This window comes from Gymnogyps californianus, chromosome 5, assembly GCF_018139145.2.
Source record: "Gymnogyps californianus isolate 813 chromosome 5, ASM1813914v2, whole genome shotgun sequence".
In the NCBI taxonomy this organism is placed as follows: Eukaryota; Metazoa; Chordata; class Aves; order Accipitriformes; family Cathartidae; genus Gymnogyps; species Gymnogyps californianus.
In genome coordinates, this window is record NC_059475.1 from 52,143,491 (window position 1) to 52,157,392 (window position 13,902).

General features: G+C 42.4%; 1 protein-coding gene across 6 annotated transcripts in view; it reads right to left on the reverse strand.

The window, feature by feature from the left end:
• The window catches only part of FOXN3 (forkhead box N3), a 211,789-nt gene that overhangs the window by 88,084 nt on the left and 109,803 nt on the right, over positions 1 to 13,902 (reverse strand). The gene's annotated exons all lie outside the window — the stretch shown is intronic.

Below are 13,902 nucleotides of genomic sequence, written 5' to 3' on the forward strand. Positions count from 1 at the left end.
ATTTCAGAGGACTCTCCTCAGGTCATCCAATTCAGCTTTCTGCCAACAGAAAACTCCTTCCTACAGTCAATTTTCTAGGATTTTATTGAGTCTGCTTTTCAGCACTCTACCAGATGGATTTCAGACCATTTCCTTTAAGAGACCAATTCAGTCTAGTAAGTTCATTATTTGCACCTGGTCAGTGACCAAGGAAAGATAAGCCAGAGTGCATACTTGTTTCCTCCTCACATGCTACTAAAATGGCAAGTTTTCCATCCATGTGTCAAAGTCCGTTCACAGCAGCAATACAACAGAGCCAGAGAGACATCCCTGTGAAAACTGAGCACCTGCATTCACAGAGGGATACTGTTAACTTGTTTATAGCATCAAAGCAACCTCCTTTTTCTACTTGCAATTTGAAAACTGGAAATCACAAGACAGCAAGTGAAGATCAGTTCCTGTTGCTAGTCCCCTCTCCCCAGGTCAGAGTCCCTGGGTAGCATTTGTGTGCTTCAGTGTGGTCCAATTCCTGTGCCAGCCCAGGCTGCTCTACTGCTATTGCGCTAGAGCACAGGCTGAGAGATGCAGCAGATTGCTGAACTGTGCCATGCGAATTACCCTCTCTCACTAAGCTTGTGAAGACCAAGGAATCATGAAGTTGAGGTGCAGCACCTCTTTGCCCAACTGTTGCTTTACCTGGCACTGGAAAACTCTTCTATAGCATGTAAGTGACTTGAGAACACAGGTTTGCAAGTCAAGAAACCTTTAAGGCAGGTTTGCAGCACTCACCTGCCAGAATACACCTGAGTCAACACTAAGCATGATGACGCCTCTATGCTCTTCTGCGCAGAAACTCCGCTTTGGGAGCCAGATGTAGCGTGATTTTACTAGCACAGTGCTGTGCCATCTAACTAGCCTCAGTGAGATTAAGGTTCAATGACATATTTTCTCTGATAGGAATGCTTTAAGAAAGCCCTCATTCCTCCTTGACAAGCCCCAATCCCTTAAAAAAACCCCAACAAATCACCAGGATCCCATTTACAGTGCAACTACACAAGTGTCTTCACCAACACAACTGAGAGGACAGTTTGCTATTGTACAAGCGCAGCAAGAGCATCTTAAAATGACTTTGCAAAGGAAAAACAAAGAAAACACAAAAAGAAGGAAAAAAAACCCGAAAATAAAACCAAACCAAACTCCAAAACCAACCCTTTGCTGAGCAATCAGAAGATACTGCTCCCAGGGTCCTCAGACAGCTGTTTGAGAACTAGTCTGGAGACTGCTGCATGCCACTGTCACACGTGGTATGGTTAAAGCTCACGTATGCTTTTGTTGTCTTAGAATAGCCAAAGGGCAAACCCAGTGGCAAATCCAAACAGCTTGTGAAAAGTTTCCTCTGTTAGTCTGGGGGGTTTTAACTGATCAGATGGCAACTGTTAGTGGGGTTTTTAACTGTAGTGCCTGAGAGTACCACCCACAGAGTGCTAACCACTCTTCTCAGGGGCATCTCATACCCACTGTAGCAAACCGAGGATGGCAAATGGGCACAGAAATAGGCAAAAATGAACTTTTTTTTTTTTTGGCAGTGCCACTCAACACAAACTGAACTCCTAAAGCTCTTGCTCCATATCATTACAAAATACAGAGCTCATCAATACAACTTTCCGCCTGTTTTCAAAGCAGAGTTTTGATGGTAATGTCCCCAGGGAGACAGAAAAAGACCAGCTCTAGCACTTCCAGCACAAATTTCCATTCTCTTTTTCCCCAAATCTGAGCAAGTCTATTTCTACATCTGAAGGCAAAAGCAGCAAAATATACTTAAAAACCGAAAGATCTACATCACTTTAGCAATAGAGCTGATTATGGCTCTTAAACTATCATGGAATAAATGTGTTTGTATAAAGTCTTCCTTTTACATTATGTTATACTTGCAAGTTGCAAAATAAAAGCTGGCTACTCCAGAAGCTTTGTTTGTTATTAATTCCCTTAAGTTCAGAAAATTATTTCATTCTAATTAATTGTTTTATTTATTTTTTAATCTCATGAGAAAAATGGTTGTCTTCATCTTTCATATGCAAAACAGCTAATGAGAGAACAATTTTTCATATAGAGAAGGAACTCCAATTAATAGAGATCTTAAGTACTTGGGGAGCTGCTATGAATTTTGCCATTGATCAGACAGCTGCCTGGAAAAAGAAAGTCTTTTCAGGAAAGTTACATGATTAAAAGTAACCCAATTCCTTTTTGTTTACATTTTTTTCTCCATCTGCTAATCCCGATTAAACATAAAAATTAATGAAACCCAAATGACGCCTAATTTGCTAAATTTACATCTCTTTTTCATATACTGTTACTGGAACCTGCATCCTGCACTGCCATCAGTTATGAATTCCCAATGCTGCATGGACATTTTGAAGCATCACTACATTTTTAATAACTCAGTCTTCAGTATCTGCATTACTATGCAATTAATTTTTCCAAATTTCACATATTCTGTCTTAAAAAAAGAACACTACCACCACACTCACACAAGACTAAAACCCAAAACTATATACACTTCTAAACACTGAAGTGAAAGTGTCAAAAAAATAGTCTGTTCTGAGCATCTTAGTTTTTCAAACTAACCTTAGGAAGTTTTCCATCAAGCCTGTAACCACTGTTTGAACAGAATTTTTTTTGGAAGGGTATATAATGGAATCCTGATTAAAAATAGTTACAGAAAAAAGCAGTGAGAGATGTAGAGCTCTGCAATATTTATATTATCCAGGCAGACAACATAGAGAACCCATCAGTGAGGTTAAAAACTGCTGCACAGAGAACAACTGGCAACAGCAGCAAGGTATAAGGGGCCATAAGCAAGAAATGCAAAAAACCACCAGCTGTATAAAGTTGAACACTGACTACTACCTTTGAAAAGGGCAGAATAATAAACTACAGTTATTCCATTTTCACAAATAAAGTTCATGTAGTACTGATTCTAATACCAAAAGTATGTCATACAAGCTAATGAAAAGAAAATTCAACAAGTGCACGCATGCTGCAGCAAGCCAAGAAAGAAATACATTTACATTCAGTATAAGCAAGACCCATTGGCTGTGCAATCTTGGATGCTTTAAGAGCAGAGCAATGAAAAATTACCATACATAACTGAAGCATACACGAGCCCACAGAGCGAGTTCTGGCAATTAACAGGAGGAGACTGCCAACAAAGCAGAAATGAATCAGGATGAAAAGAAAGGAAAGATCTTTTATAAAACTCTGATCCACACTTGTATCTGAGCTGGCCAATCTCTTCAGTCATTCCCCTTTCACAAAGGAAAAAATGATCTTAAAACTCGGAGGTGGAAACCATGCTCCTTTGTAAACAGATACACAGGTGTACTGACAACCCAACCAACTTCACCCCGAGCAGCAGAGACAGGCTGCACCTTACCAGTGCTCCTCCTCTTGTATCCGCAAGTTATTCATCAACAAAATGAATTTCTCCAATGTGTTTGCTAGTCAAACCGCTTACACAAACCCACTTCAGACTAGTTGTCTCAAGCAATTCTCCTATCACTGTTGCTGTGAGTATTTACTCTTTTGTAATGAAAATAGGTCACCTGCACTAAACCAGTACATTTTGTTTCTAAGTGCAAAAGAGAGCAGCTTCCCTGGCAGTCAGGCTGCCTTTTGACATAAAAAGTACACTGTATACACATATACCTGTGCACTGAAATCCCCAGAGGTTTGCGCATTTATCATTAAACCCACATGCAGTCATAGGGGAAAAAGCCTCAGACGCAAAATGGGGAATCTTATCAAAAGTGTAACAACATGAAAACCACCAAACTGGATGAAACCAACAGCCTGTTTGGTCCAGGGTTTCCATGACCCTATGCCAGAGATTAAAGTTTCACAGAAAGTGGAAGAGTGGCATAGCACGGTAAATCTGTGCTTGCTACTACAGCCCATGTGGACTCGATATGTCAGAGAGATTGATTTAAACCTAAAAACCCCATGAGGTCTAGTATCTTCTTCCAGATGCATTTGTATTAGCTCTGGACATGGTAGTTAAACAAAACTCCACCTTTTGGGGGACTATTGCTTAATCCTTAGGCTCAGCATTTTCCTGTGGTAGCAAGTTCCACTAACTAATTTACACACTGCTTAACCCTCCCGCCCCCCTTTTTTTAACCATTAGCAAAAAAAAAAGGCAAATGCTGCATTTTACAAACAGTTTCATAATTTAGAAACAGAACAAATGCCACCGACGAGCACCCCACAGCATACACATTGCCTTCGGGGTGCCACCTGGCATGGAAAGAAACCCAACACGAGTTTCTTGAAATGTATCTAAAACACAGCCCCTTAATTCTCATTTATGTTTAGATGTACCAAAATTGCTTGACAGATTTTCTTTAATCAGCTGTGGGGTTCCGAAAATTAATTCAAAACATCTGTGAAAAAATACAGTATAGATAATCAAATACAACCTTCAGAGTTTCATTGTGGCTTTACTGAAAAAGAAGTACAAGTGCTGAGCACTTCTAGTTCGCAAGGGGAAAGGGGAAGGAACATTTTGTCAGGCCACTGTAGCATAAAACACATTGGACAGGCAAAGAGCCATAGCTCTCACCTCCTGTCTTTCTATTTTGGGATAAACAGGTGAACATGTGAGGAAGACAGCCTCTCTTCCCAGCCTTACAGGGCTTTGCTGAGGATGGAAATTTCTCTACTAAGGACCTCCTCCAAAAACCAGTTTTTATATAAGTACTTCATTCTGATAAAACAAGCAGCTTAATTTTTCCAAGTTAAAATTCAAAACCCAAGTGTAAAAGTGTTTCAGTATGAAAAAAGACTCTGTGCTTTGTTCCAAAACTTCAGAATGAGACATTTTAATACCGTTTAATCCCTTTCAGTTTTTAGTCCTCTGAGCCATGGAAGTTCCTGTGAAAGGAAACAACTCTAGCAAAATAGTTTTATTTGTACAAAACCCAGTTCCATCAAAATAGGAGGAATATCATAATAGGATCATACAATCAGTGGACAGATTCACACACATTAAAAACTGGATACAACAGAAATGCAGGTATCATGGTGATGGAGTTATAAAAGCCAGAAAAAACATGGTCAGTAATCACGACCTGCATGTGGCAACTCCAGCCCTGAGCTGAGGTTTTATGACATCAGAAGTTAAGTCATAACTGGCAATGATGATGAAAAAAATCACGATTCAAGCATTCAAATATTAACATACAAAATTATCCCAAAACTTACTTTCTTCAAACAAACAAATTAAAAAACCTGCCTTCTCCAGAAAGCACACCTAACTATATATAGAGATACTACACTATCAGCATGCAGCATACTGTATATACACATATCTATATGCTGGGATACCATACGTATCCCAGAAAAAGTGTGTTGGCTAATGAAGATTCAGAAAGACTAACCTGCTGAAACTTGTTTTGAGCTTTTTATCTGAGAATAAATATTTACTAAAGAAATCACTTTCAAGGGGAACTGCATTTCACTTCAAGATTTAGGGCCACTGGCACTGCAATATGATAGTGGAAAAGCTCTAAAAGTTTAGGACACGTGCTTTTTAAAAAATCATTTGCAGAAAGATTGAGTGACGCTTTGCGAAATACTGGGTCAGATACACAGGCAGGGATTACACAGACACCTAACACAGGTATGAAATGCAATTGCACTTTTCTTTTAACTATATGTATAAAATAATTGGAAACACTATTGCGACAAGCCTGGCATAGTACACAGGTGCCCCCTATGACCGGGAGATAAGGAAACCAGAAAGGATTTTGTTCAGGACAAAGCCCAGCTGGTCTGCGAGGTCTGAAGGTCAGTCCACCTTCCCCTGAAGCTCAAGATCTCCCAACCCGCTGCCAGCTGGCCCAGACCCCAGGCTGAGGGTCCACCATCTAGTTCAGTTTTTTACCCCTGATGGGTAACCCAAGGCCAGATGGGCCACCTCGATCACCTGGACCCCACCTTGTCACAATTTTCCAGTCACACTGTGAGCAGCAATGGAACAGGACCCTCTTATGTTCTGCTTCTCACGAACGCTGTGCAGAGAAAAGAGGAATTGATTCTCACTGGCCATACTCATCTCTCCCCGGACGTTTCTCTATGGGCAACCAGCATTTTTATGGTACAGTTGTCACTTTCTGTTATGACTTGGGGAGAAGCTGGGTCACTTGCAGCCAATTCCTCCAGTTCTTGGACTCCAGTGGACTGTCCCAAGATGATAAGGGGCTGCCAAGCAAGTCTGCTTGGCCTCTTGCCTTAGCCAATGCCACTGAACCTGTGTGCAGAACTGACATTCTCAGAAGGATATTACATATGGAACAAATTGGCTACACAAATACTGGGAGTTTCGCATAAACTGCAACAGCTCCCTCACACTTTAAACATGTTCTCTATTCCCCAATACACATTCAAATGTTAGGTAAAAGGATGAAAGGTCCACACAGGTTTTTGTTTAAGACAGAGCTGCAATTCTTGGAAATAGTCAATGCACCTTACTTCGAGTCTAAACAAATATTAAATAAATAATGAAGAGTTAAACTGCAAAATGCCTTAAAATCACAACAGTAACCATTACAGAAAAGCCGTCCCTTAACACCTACTGTTTGAAAGATTCTGAAATTATCATAACTTTTTTTACTTGTAGAAAGTTTATTACTATTAATATGAGATTAGAAACTGTTCTAAGAATGTCAGTCTTGCAACAGAACTGCAAGTAAGGTGACTCTCCCTGTAAATCTTTCTTGCTACAGGCACCAAAGAAAAGAAGTCCAATAACTAATAGAGAAGTGAAGAAAATCTTAAAAAAAAAAAAAAAAAAAAAAATAAAATTCAAAAATTTAACTTGAGTTCTGGAAATAAAAAACCTTTTCTGAATCCAACAGCAATAAGATGGGACACACTGTAACACTATTTGCGGCTTCCCAAGCTTCATGAGTCTCTTTTCAAATGCAGAAGTCAAATGATTTCCACTGCTGTAATACTGTATGATTAACAAACGTGATGCTCATGTCAGCCACTGTTCATCACACAAACACTTGTTCCCAAGTCCTAATTTTCAACTACTAAAATTTCAGTGAACTGTTACTGAACTGCATTACACAGGCTTCCCCATCCACGCAACTGTTGCAGTTGTAATAGTGATGCAACGGCTATTAATGGGATGAAGGGTGAGAGATGGACTGAACACTGCCAAGTAACCAAAGGAGAGGTGTGCCCCATGCTCTCTGCTTTTTGCCATACCATACGGCTCATGCGCTGTGCAACACGTGCCCGAACTGCACAAGGACACAGCCTGGGGACAGCAAAGAAGAGGGATGGGGAGTTGCTGAAGACAATCTCAGAAGCACAGCACCCATGTGCATCCAAGTCCCTACAGTTAATTTTCATAGGGAAATACCCAGGGCTAGAGAGGGATTTACAAACAAAAATTTCAAAACACATCCCTAGACTTTCCTTTTCCCATGAACTGAAGTGGAAATATCTATGGTACCACTGCAAGCCATCTTTGGAATAAGGCTGTATTTATCTACAGAAGGCAGGGTGCGGGGGGGGGGGGCGGCGGGTGGCAGCGGCATAACAAGCCAAGTAACTGGGAAGACTGTTCCACAAATGGGACTATGAATAGTAACAACATAAAGCAAGGAGCTGATGTTTGACCGGCATCTAGAGAAAGATGACAGGCTAAGGATGCTGCTTTACAGTTCTTTACCAAAGGTCTGCAAACATTCAGCCAAAACAAAGACTCATCCAAATCTTTATGTATTTGACAAAAGGGAAACAAGACATTTGTACTATTTTGGGAGTATGGATGAGAAAGAATTGAAAATGTCTCAAATGAGAAGGCTCAGAAGCATTTATCTAATTTTGAGAGGAATGAAGAAGTGATTAGAGGGTTATTTGTATTTCCACCAGCCGTTCCTGCTGAGCACAAGGGTGCTGCAGAAAGGATGCACGAAACTGTTGTGTGAAAGAGGGCAGACTCGGACTTTCTACTCTTCTTTTTCTGTCCAGGATCTGCTGCCACCTTTCCCAATTTACCTCCCTCCCCTCTGCCTCCCTCATACTATAATATGTTCAATGGGATACTTCCCATATCACAGAAGTCTACTGGCTAGAGAGCTAATAAGAATATGTTAGAAAACAAGTCCTGGATCGACAAATCCTCAAATATGTATGTACTGATAGCATTACAGACATCCACTCAAGCGAAAGTTCTTTTTTCTTTGCTATTCCCACCTGGCATCAAGTGGAACCAATGTTCTCTAACTTGCCAGAAAACAGAAATAAAGCAGCACAATCCCAAAGCATAGATGCTCCTCAAATCAAGACATGTTATGGTGTCAGAGGGCACAATTTGGAAGAACTTGTGTTCTCTGTGATCTCTGAACTACAAAAACAGCGAAACAAAATTCCCCAAAGACTCTGCCTTAACACCACATCAAGAGAAGAAAACTCATTCTGACTCTATCGAGGAAGTAAAATATCTAGATCAATCTTGATAAAGGGGTTGTAACATGCACAGAAATTAATATTAAACTGCTCTATGGTCAGCTTCATTTCCTACTGAAAGCAAAAACAGTAATACAGAATTAAATCCGTGTTTCCAGACTGCAAAGGACAACCAATTAATTTCTTCTCTAAGCCCCCTCTTGCAGGGAGACACCCTGCAGTGTCTTTCAGTGCTTCAAAGTTTTCAGTGAATGGGAAAAGGTTGTTTCACCAGCTTAACCAAAAGGCCACAGAAGATCACTTCTGATCTCAACTTATAAAGTGTATGGATAAAAAGAGTGCTTATACATTGTCCAAAATGATAACCTACAACATATTGACTTTTATGCAGGTTTAGCTTCAATAAACAACTGCAAAAGGGTGAAGCTTGTGACAGTAAAGCCAAAACCTGCAAATATTTGAAGGAGTTCTTCCAGTAACAGCAGTTTCCTACGCATCCGATCTACAACAGCCATCCTGGGTGAGGAACACTTGCCCGTTTCACATCCGTGTAACAGCTTTCAAGTTCCCCATCCTGAGCGGGCTGTATGCAAACTGTGTACCGAGGGCGTGCGGCAGTGACTGCTCGAGGAGTTTTTGCTGCAGCAGCGTGCGGGAGGCGCAGGGGGACCAGGAGGCGCAGGCACAGCGAGGGCCCCGCACAGGCGCTGCAGGGAGCTCCCGCCGCACGGCCGCCCCTCGCCCTCCTCACTGTGCGGTGGGAGGACTTGTGCTGGTGAGATGGAAGCAGAAAGCTAGGACTAAGAGTGGTAAGACTCCGTGTTTTCAGTCTCAAAATAGGTAAATGCAATTTTTAGTTCAAATCCAAATGTATGCGTGTCCAGGCCACCTCTCCTGCTGTTTACCACAGGGCTTGCAGCGATGGCAGGTCCTGGCGGCTAAAACTTTTTTCCTGAAATCCAAGTTTCACAAATTTTTCATTGTGTCTCTATTAATAAATTTTGAAAGTTAGACAGGGGTTCATAATCACAAACTCCCCTTTTCTTAATCTCTACCTCAGGACAAAGAATAAGGAAAAATATTTTTATCAGAAACAAGTATCAAAAGACAAGACACTGGAGAAGTGATGAACACTGAAGGAGCTCATAGCATTTTAGGAAGTCAGCAGCAGCAGGAACAGTGGTAAGAGACACTAAAATCGATAAAACAGAAGCCACTCCAAATTTTTCAAATCCCAGGCTAGCAAAGTTTCACAAAACGTTTGGTCACTCACGTACCTGCAGGCCCTCTGTGCTCCCTTGGCCTACCCCTGTACTCCTGTACCGTACACCTCAACACGGGAAGGGGAAAGGAAAATCAGATCACGAAGCCACACACATTTAAATGAAATACTGTTCTGGAAAGTGACTCCACACAAGAAGCAGAGGTGGTTTTCTGCTGACTCCTTGTGGGGCCTGGTCCCCCCCAGCTGCCGAGGCTGCAGCACCAGCCAGGAGCCCAGCAGCGCAGCGGGGTGGCTCTGCAGCACCCATTCTGCCAACAACTGGCAGACGCCACGTACACCAACTGCGGACCGACTCTGCTCTCCAACACAAAACTGCACTGCAGCTGAGTTTTTGCTACACATTTTCCTGTCGGTTCCAGCCCTGCAAGGCTCAAGCCCTTCCTCAGAGGGCAGCCCAGCTGAAATGCAGTGATGCATGCCCGAGGAGGTATTTTTCTGATAAAAGTGCTTTGATGTGCACAGGTGGACTCCACGTCCAAAGCCAAGCACAAATCTAGTTCAGGACTAACTGGGGTCTCAGTCCTTCCTGAAGTAGAACATATCAACCAAGCTCACCCAAGGAGCTGTTCCAACAGGAAGGAGCAAACCAACAAGGAACCCAACGAACCCTTTATGAACAGGCAGGCTGGGGCAATGCAAGAAAGAAACCACTCTTCAGATTCTGTCTTGGGCATGTTTGCAATTTCATCAGTTATAAGGCAACTTAGGACATATGTGTCAACGTTTGCCACTGGTTTAACAAACTACAATTAGCAAAACACACTGCAAAAATGAAAAGCAGTGCAATAATGCTCCACAAGTCTGTAAAGGCATCTAGCCAATACTCCTAGGTGGTCACCCAAATCTTCACATATTTTTTTATCCATCTGTGAAACTAGTAATTTCTGTTATTTTACATTACATTTCCTGATAGTTTTCAGCAGTAGAAGGAGAAATACAATTGAGAACTAGCCCCGTGTAATACACACAGAGAAAAGAAAAATCCATTTCAAGATCTCCTTGAAGCGCTACTAGAAGAGAAAATCCCACCTACAGTTCAGTTAGAGTCAGAAAACTGGAAATAAAACATATAAATGAAATATCAGGGCACTGACTTACATAGTTACTTAACCAAGTTTGCGACTATAAATATATTTCAAGGTTGCTATTGCCAACACAATTGTAAATATCTAAAAAGAAACACATTAGACTAAAGCACCAATTTTTCCACACCAAGGAGAGAGCTTTTTCTTTATAATGCTGTGTATCAGTGTTAGTTCACCCTTGAAATTCATCATAAATGACACGATATATGCTTCAATTAGAACCAGATAAAAATCCAAGGGTTTTTTTTGTTTGGCATGAGTATTGTTTTTAAGAATACACATCCAATCCAACTAAAATTAAATTATTCACATTACTGTATTCTTCTTCTTACAGCTTACAGATAATCTTCACCCTGAATTGCGGTAGCAATTCAGACAACTGTAGTCCGAAGTTCCTTCTTATGTAAAAACACTGCAAGGCTGCTTTTTCCCCTGAAACTATGGTCTTCTATACATGGAGCCCAATGTAATCCAGACTTCCTGGTTTGAGTTGTATGTCTAATCTCAAACGATACTAGTATAACACTGACTCAGCCATCCAAATGTGTGGGTTCACATCGTAAAACTCCTTCATAAAAGGTCCTCCCTGTCATGTTTATGCAGGATGCTCTAGTGAAGTTGTAAAGCTAAATTATCTGATGTAATTAACTCTGCTCAGAAAAGGAGAATTTGTCTGTTCAGTGATCATCTTGTTTAGGATATTTTTACAGTACATTCCTCCACTCTGTGCTCAATTCACCCCTAAGCTGCTTACGCAGATACGAAACAGAACATGTGATGCATTTGTGTACCCTTATTCTTTTAAAACATCTGATAAAGACAAGCAATAGGTCAATTTGCCCCTGTGGAATTGCACCAACTGATCCTTATAAACCTTGTAATTCCTCTGATTAATCCCCTTCCTAGAGGCAGGTGTAATATTGGCAAATTATCTGGTTCCAGACATATTTCATTAATATCAGGTGACATAGTTTCTCTTAGTTGTGGGCTTCAGTTATGTAAGACAGAGAGACAGCAAAACCTCTGCCACCCAAGGATTTTTTCTAGACATATTATCTTCACCATCAGAAAAATTTCCCTTGGAATTTGTTACTATGACAATGTATTGCTCTGGAGATCCGACAATGGCAGGGTGGATTTACATTTTCTACCCATTACCAAAGTCTTTGTACACATGAGAAAGCAATCACGTACATATGGGATTACTGCTTTTCCAAATGCACAGGGAATGTTCAACTCCTTGTGAATATATCAGAAATATATTTGAAAAAATGGTTTTGCCATGTAACTGCCAATGCATAATTAAATTAATTCAGCAGTCACTGATGGCCTAGACCAGCCTCGTGTTGATGTTTCACCAGTCATTAGTAGACGAATAAATAAATATTTTAGAAGACCATGGAAAGATTAAGTTTTATTTGACAGGAGAACTGCTGAAAGATAGCCAGCTAAAAATAACAGCAAGACCACAATTTCTTCATACAAAATCCAGCCTCCTTTGGGCCTCTATTTGCAAGGCATTTGCTCCTGCAGCCACGCAAGCGCTTTCTTTTATGATGCAGTCATTACAAGGAAGACTTGAAAACGCTTGACAGCAGCAGCAGTGTAGCAGCAGGTCTGACATCCCACGGTTTTCCAAGGAGAGGAAGTTTCCCTTTCGGTTTTAGGACTCCCTTGCATGTGTTTCGGTAGCGTCCTCCCTCTCCCTCGCTCAGAAGACAGCTTTGCCATTTGCGCAGCTACATCTGGCCATCAGCAAAAGCAGGCAGTCTTTCAAAATGCTTTCTTAAATCCCATGCTGTTTGGCACGTGCCAGTACACCTCTCCTCTCCCACGCATGAACACAGGCTATGAGATTCTGGCCACCCACCCCATTAGAAGAGGGCAGCACAACTTTTGCCTGAGCTCTGCGGCTCCACAGGCATCCTTTGCCACACGCAGGGAGGACGGGAGAGCAGCGGGCACATGGCTGCGCAGGATGCAGGGCAGCTGTGCCAGGGCAGGCTCCCTGACACCCAGCACCCAGCCAGGGCGTCTCTACAGGCTCGTCCCTGCAAGGACTGCTTGTGCCAGCGCTGCCGCATCGCTTCCTTCAACCTAACCTGGAAAAGCTATCTGCGAGCTCCTACAGGCAACATCTGCCAGCAAATTGCACAGTGGTTCTGGCAAACTCGACCCATTAACTCAACAGTCACTTCCAGCATAAAAACAAATCGGAGATCCTCCTGCTTTCAACTGCGTGTGTTTGCTGGATTTTTTTGCGGGGATTAGAAGGGATCAAAATCCCTCCATTTCTATGTCAGATGTGCATTACACTTTTACTTGATAAGAGAATCTCTTAATAAATCTGTATGGGCATAATTAAAATACTCTTTAAAAGGCAACAGAAATGATGAAGTGAGGGTCTGGAAACAAGCCTTGTTCAAACACACAAATTAGAATTTTAATGCCATTAGGCAAATTATTTATCTGTCCTTCTGTAAAGCACAGTAGCGGTGGGATCGTTGGGAGCAGGGGAAAAGTGAAAAAATCCCTTCTAAAGGTGGTACTAGGGCAAATATTTTTCTGGAGCTCCACATGAAACACAAGCTAGAGTGACCTGCGCTGCAGCTGTACCGCTGGTGCTGTGCTGCTTCAGGAAATCCCGAACTCCTGCCACCTCGCGCTGCTGGCTGACTCCAAGCCAGCCGCTCCCTTCAAAACAGGGGAAAAAAAAACAACCCCAGCGCCTGCAATTCTCCCGATCTCCGCGGAACACAAAACCCCGTACAGGATCCCGATTTTCAAAAAAGTTTCGGAGCGGCTGCCGTTGCTGCGCAGGATTACCCGTTACCACGGCAACGGCGCGCGGCTGAGCCCCAACGGCCGGTCCCTTGGCCAGGCAGCGCCGCGCAGCCCCGTGATGCAACGGCACCTGCCTGGGCTACGCGTTGCCAGGGAGACGCCCGCGTTCCTATGGCGACCATCACGCTCGTCGGGCGGCAAGGGCGGGCGGCGGCCTCTCCCGCGCCAGCCCCGCGTCCCCGGCCCCGTCCGCCGCAGCCCTCCACACCAGCCTCAACACGAACGCTG